Raw genomic sequence first — 6,828 nt, forward strand, 5'->3', positions numbered from 1 at the left:
CATATGAGACTTGGCAGATTCACACCCTATCAGGATCGCATATACTAACGTGTTAATGCAGGAAACCAAGGCATGCGTTTTATACCTGAAAATATATTAGTTTGAACTTTGTATAGACTGCACGAGTTTAGTGGCACTAAATGAGGGTTGATTTATGGTTTTTTTCTAGTTGAAATTATATCCTGATGACTGTGCCCCCGGCAGTACTATACTTAAAGTATCTACCTTGAAGTCAGGTGAGCCATCACGGGGTCCACTAATTTATAATTGATAAAGGTACTTAATGTGGTTCACATGAATATCATTCTGACTATGCCTATCTGCGTTTATATCTGTAGTGTTTCACAACAAGTCTCAAATCGGAAAGAGAGAAAAGATTAAATAACTAGATGAAGACGAATCTAGATCCATTACGACACTGGTAATTAATTTTCCATGGCCTTAATGTTGTTAAATTAAATTAAGTTTCGCATTCAACATTTGCTAACTAATGTATACACATGTCACTAGGTAGTCCCTTCTGATTGAATTCGAGTGGCAACTACGTCATATTGGTGGTCAGTTGTCTTATCACCTACAATTAGGTGAGTTGATGGGGAAACTTTTATTTTCCTTGTTTTTAAACGTTTAACACAGCTTAGATATTGATCTATATATATTTATCTTATGTAGGCTGTTATACACTTCCTGTGTCCTGAAGAAGACCCGATATGACTGTATACAACAACTGGTTGATATAGGGTCGAAACGTTGACGGTTCCACAGTCCCTTACCAATTGGAATTCCTTGTATATACAGAAAAGTTAGGACTTGTGCTTTACAAGGTGTATTATCCATCCATAATCCAGCTGAGGACTTTTTTTTTCTAAAAATTTTGCAAAAACTTTTTTTGTATTTTATTGACAATCACGTACATATATTGTAAATATTCACATTTTCACTATCACACTCAGTCACCTTATTCACTTTGTCACTGCGTCGTTTTCTTGCAAATATTATTGTATATACAGCCTTTTTCAAATTTTTTTGCTCATATCCAAAGGAGTTGATAAATGATTTGAAAATTATATGAAAACCAAAAATAAATCATTATGTTCTTTTGAATCATTATTCATTGTTTAAGATTAATTATTTGCCAGATCAACTAATGCTGTGTTTGTTTTAAATTGATTTATCTCAATTGCAACTAATTGCTTTCCCTTCGGAACCATTGTTCTTATATATTGATTAGGCCCAGGTTCCTTGGGTTATAGGGTTACCCCTGTGTGCTTAACTCTATGATAAAAGTATGGCACACCAGAAGCCATCTTGATTGGATTAAAGTGGTAACACTTAAAACATTTAATTTGCAATGGAACAAAATGACGGGTTCACTTTGCCATAGAAATTATGATTAGTGCTGTAGAAAGAAAAATTAGGGCACATTTTGACTTCTCAAATCCTCTTCAATTTCATTAAAAAATTCTGACATGCAGACTAAAACATTCACTTTGAATACCAGCAGCAGACTTCCCTGGTGAGCAGTAGCTTTACTACAGTGATCTAATGAGCAACTAGAGTGCTAACATTCTGAATTTATGGCAAATGTGTGACATATCTGAATACCTTCTTGATGGAATCAAAGTACTGAGGAGACTGCAGTAAATGAGGAAATTACGAAACTTCATAACAAACAAATCTCCCAATATGGCCACCAGAGACAAAAGAGCCCAAATGTAGCACAAATATCACCCAGATGTAGCCCACATGTAGCCCAATGACAGAAGTGTGCAAAACACTTTTTATTTTTTGTGTTTTTGCAGTTTTATATAGTGCAGACTTGCAGTGGTGGCTGGTGACATTTGAAAGTGTTGGGGCGTAAAATTATTCGCATGGTGCACAGCGGTGAGCGAGCGCAATGAGAAAAACTGCACTTGAGACGTGCAAGACAAGTCGAGAGCACAGAAGGCTGCATAGAGTGAAAAGACATACAATTCTTTTCTGTAATAGTTATCAATTTGGACAGATAGCAATAGTGTTTTCGCCTAAAGGACTAGCTGACAACATGCATGTTTATCGCCCAGGCCTGCCCATCCATTTTAGCTTGAATTATGGTATCTCTGATCTGAGCGCTGGTAATAGAGAGCTAACCATAGCAACGAATCAAGACTAATATGAGTACTGGTACTTACAAAAGCACAGTATGTCCAACCTACAAGCACAAAGGTGCACGCTGGGTAAATCATGGAACACTGCAGACACACCTTTGGGGGGACCTCTTCTGGCCAAACAGGCAAACAAATTACAGCTTTAATGAAGGCTACTTAAGGGGGAGAGACATCACTTGTAAACCTCTTGTAAGGCCTCAGATTGAAGACCCCCTAGACAAGAATGTTGTTGGACCGCACACCGACTGAGATCATAGGTCACTACATGCAGAGGGGATTCCAGAAAATAAAATGGGCCTAGAGGGGGGAGAGAGACAGAAAAAACAATACAGAACACTGAAGGAATTGCTTTGCCTCTAAACTGCTCTGGTGCTGAGAAATAACAGCACAGCCAGCTGCAAATCAATATGCAACAGCGGGTGGGAGCAGGGCGCTTATTGTTGCAAAGGCAGCTGGAAATGAGGGGATTTTTTCCAAATGTGTAAATAGCACATGTAATTTAATCCAATATCATAAATTATATGTGGGTCTTTGAAAAGGGAAGCTACGTTTCCAATCATCAGAAATCTGTGCTCTGCACTGCACTACCTTGACAAGACTTTAAATAAATCTCGAGCTGTTCCACGGAAGGCACCAAAAACCCACTAACCTCCAATCTCCCAAACATCTAGTTTGTCAAAAAGGTTAAAAGATTGTGACTAATATTTTTTCTGCGTAATGCAACCCCCGGTTTTTAACAAGCTTCCCCACCAAGCCGGCAGAGTCACCAGGGAAGGCAGGCTGGGCAAGGGTGGGAGGAGACAACGGATTGTGCTCTGCGTTTTCCACCTTATTCGCCTTCATGCGTAAAATATAAATCCTACAGTTATTAATGTTATCAAGTATGCGTCCTGTCCTGCACTAAAACAGTGGTCTTAATGGCGTGAAACGGCTGCATAATTTCGCCGGTCTGCACGGTGCAACACGCCCCGCCCCCAAACACACACTAGATTCCAAGACCGCCTTCTCATCATTACGTTTAATTTGGCCCTAAACTGCAGCGTGATCCCAAAGGGAAAAGGCAACTTGTTAGCAATACAAATATATGCAGCCAAGAAGATCAGTGAATTCCTATAATGATGCCCGATCTGCATGCAGTGTGCAGAAGAGCAGTGACAGCAAAGAATCACTTTCTATTACTGGGGAAAATACCCATCGTGAGACGTGCACTAACAAGTCTAATCTCAGTGCTTAGATGCACACTACCTTTCACACAAGTTAAAAAAAAAACACCAGAAGCAGCAGCAAATAGCAAACAAACACACCGTGGGTGAACTTTACTTTTGTTTCTCTCCAAGCACAACAGCTAGTTCCGATGACAATGGATATTTGTAAACGAAGGTGGCGCAGCTGCAAATTGATCGCCTATTGTTTCATTAATCTGGTAGGAACCTTTTGACAAGGAGCCAAGACCCAACCTTGGCCTTCTCCAAACCTGCTTATGTAAATCAGTACCTACAGAGCAATCTCACAAGTTAGCGCAGAATGAAGGCCCCAACTAGTGGCGTAAAGATTTTACACTCGCAATACACGAGGGGGAGGGGGGATTACAAGCGGCGTCCATATGCAACCTTCATATTTACAAGAAGACAGTAAATGGAGAACTTACATAAGAGCTATTTTTCCCGGTCACTCAGTTTACATCTTCTTCAACAATTCACTCTTTACAATAAAGGATCGCCCCCCCACCAGATACAGTGGCGTGACTGAAGAAAGAGCATAAAGCGCAAAGAAAAACTGAAAATAAGCATTCAGCGCTTTCACCTCCTCCCCCTTCCAGGAGGAAATTCTGCCTCAGACAGAATGTCACAAGCAGTTCCGAAAAATTAGTGAGAAGTAAACGGTGAGTACAGGAGCGAGGTTTCTGCTAACCCGCCTCGTATGACTATTACTAAAGAAGCCGCCACTTACCGTCTGCTCGCCCATGAGCTGCTGCAGGTAGTCCTGGATTTTGCTCATCAGCTCGTGGGAGCTACTGTCGATGATCTGTAGGTAGCCTGGCTTGAACTTGCATTTTTTCAGGAGCGCCTCGGCTCGGACACACAACAGGCAGGTCTGCTTTACTGGAGGGGACAAAAAATAAATGAAACTTACCTGACCGGGTCCCGGCCACGGCGCCTCTGCTCCTCCTGGGCCGGGTTCCACGCCGCCTCTGCTCCCGCCCATCCTGGTGCTATGGACGATGCAAAATCAAGTAGGAAGACTCTGAGTCCCTACTTTATAATTAACGGCAGCCCCCGTGCCCCAAATCAGCTCTCGGTAACTTTAACGAAGTAAACCAACCTGCTGCGCGCTCGTTTCAAACCACCACGGCTGTAGGCGCCTTTCTTTTCCAGCAACTGTGTCGGGAAATAGGGGCTGCAAAAGCTGTATAGCCGCTCCCCCCGCACTATGCGCCAGCCCTGCCCCTTCCCATTATCCTGAACGGTGCTCCACTGACCGCGCCCTGAGCCAATTCCTTAGCGCCCCATTTGAAAGCTATGCCTTGCCGCTTTATGCAGCCACTCCCACAAGGCTGATGTCACCAGCCTCCTCGCTTGCCTCGAGGGCGAGGAATAGTCCTCTACCAGCTTTGCACATGCAATCTTGCGCAGGAAGACTCCGAGACAAGCACAAGAAAAAGATTTTACGTAGTTTCACTGAAACTATGTAAAATCTTTTTTTTGTTTGATGGGGTGCACCAAGCAGTGAGGCTTCTTTTAAAACGGCTCCATGGTGTTCATTGAACACCATGGAGCCGTTTTAAAAGAAGTGCTTCATTCTATCTCCCTTTAGTTTTGCCCGGTGCTGGTAGGTAGAGCAACGTCCCCTATGCCTCTTAATACCAGCCGCCCCTGCAGACTTGTCAGGTATTGGAGTGCTTTACATGAACATTGGTTACATCACACAAGAACAAATTCATTTTGGTTGTAGACATGGGGAGATTAAGTGATTTGACCAGAATCACAGAATGTCGAGCTGAAGCAGAAACTCCAACCTGGTTCCCCAGTTGCAAAGTCTGCAGGTCTGGAAGTAACTCCACATCCTCTCCCCTAAGTGTAACATTTAATCAAGTGGTCAACTGTATAAAAAAAATAAAGATAACAAATAATTTAAAAGTGCTTTGTCGCGATTTGAAAACTCAGAAAATATGTCCTCATTTTAGTTCTTTAGAGCACTATCCATAATTTTGATGCAAATAAGACACTCTCATAAATGTAATTTCTAAAGCAAATGCTCTAGGTATTACAGTTCTGATTACGTCAAGATGACGTCAGGCGTTCCACACTTTTGTAATAAATATAGAATGTTAGCAATCTAGTTGTTCATTAGGATACTGTTGAGAGGCAGAGGCCAGGGGCACGGACTCTGAAAATTGAAGGCAGGTAGGAGGATGCAGAGGCAACAATTTGACCACACTGGGCAGGCAGGAAGGCCAGTGGCAGCACAACGGACTATGGAGGGCAGTGGAAAGGGGGGCAGGGGCAACAAACCAACAATTCAGGACTGGCAAGAGAGGCTGTGGCAATATAATAGACACTTGTGGGCAGAAGGAAGAGGCAGTGGTGGTACAACCATACATGCCAACAGATCTGATTCATCCAGGAAACTTGAAATGTTTTTAGGCCCAAATAGGCTTTATTTGATCTGTCTCCTGTCTACAATCACCTCTTTTTCAATGGGAAAATCAATACCCCAGTTTTTTTTCAAAATCTCCCTCTTACCAAGTTCAAAATGTTAACAAGTATGGTACATTGGATCATGGAAGGCAGGAGGAATTGGGGTAGGGACATGGACTCGGATAACAGAGGACAGGAGGAACATGGAGAGGTGCACCAAACTGACCCTACAGGGCAGGCATCAGGGTTTGCAGCAGCGCAATACACCACACAGGGCATGCGGGACGGGAGTGCAGCACAACAATCCATAGAAAGCAATAGGGAGGGGACAGGACCATGCACATGGACAACAGAGAACAGAGGGGAAAGAGGCAATTGTAGCTAGCTGACCATAATGGACAGACAGGAGAGAACGCTGCAGCATAACAGACCATAAAGGGCAGGAGGGTTGGATCAGGGGCATTACAATGGAACAGGCAAGCCAGGAGGGAGGGAATATGGGTCTGCATATGGAAACAGAGGGCTGGGGGCAAGGGGGCAGGGCAGGAGCAGCAAGATGACCCTGGAGGTCAGGCAGGATGGGCACTAGAAGCAAGACACACCATGGAGAGCAAAGGTGAGACTATGATGTCATACACACAGACCATGGAGGGAAGGTGGGAGGGGGTCAGGGGCAGCTAGCTGACCACACAGGGAAGGTGGGAGGGACCGTGGCAGCACAGAAGACCATGCATGGCAAGTGGGAGGGTTAGTGGCAGCACAATGGCTATGATGGGCAAGAAGGAGGGTGCAGGGGCATGCACAAAGGACCATGGAGAATAAAAGGGAGGGCCAGGACCTGGGCACAGACAAGAGAGTTCAGGGGAAGGGGCCTCACAGCAGACCACACGGGGCAGGCAGGAGGAGCAGTTGCAGCACAACAGACCTGGGAGGGCAGAAGGGTGTGGCAGTAAAATGGACCATGGAGGAAAGGAGGAAGGGGATAGGGGCATGGAATGTGGACAGGCAGGGTGGAGGTGGCAGGGACAGGTTACAGTCATCTG

General features: G+C 44.2%; 1 long non-coding RNA gene across 1 annotated transcript in view; it reads right to left on the bottom strand.

Annotated features, from left to right (window-relative positions):
* Positions 1–4,397, bottom strand: part of LOC146822842 (uncharacterized) — a 100,938-nt gene extending 96,541 nt beyond the window's left edge. The window contains exon 1 of the long non-coding RNA XR_014961844.1: positions 4,281–4,397. This is a non-coding gene — a long non-coding RNA (uncharacterized LOC146822842). The remainder of the gene's footprint in view (positions 1–4,280) is intronic.
* Between the last annotated feature and the right edge of the window lie 2,431 nt (positions 4,398–6,828).

Source organism: Triturus cristatus, chromosome 5_2 (genome assembly GCF_964204655.1).
Source record: "Triturus cristatus chromosome 5_2, aTriCri1.1, whole genome shotgun sequence".
Taxonomy (NCBI): Eukaryota; Metazoa; Chordata; class Amphibia; order Caudata; family Salamandridae; genus Triturus; species Triturus cristatus.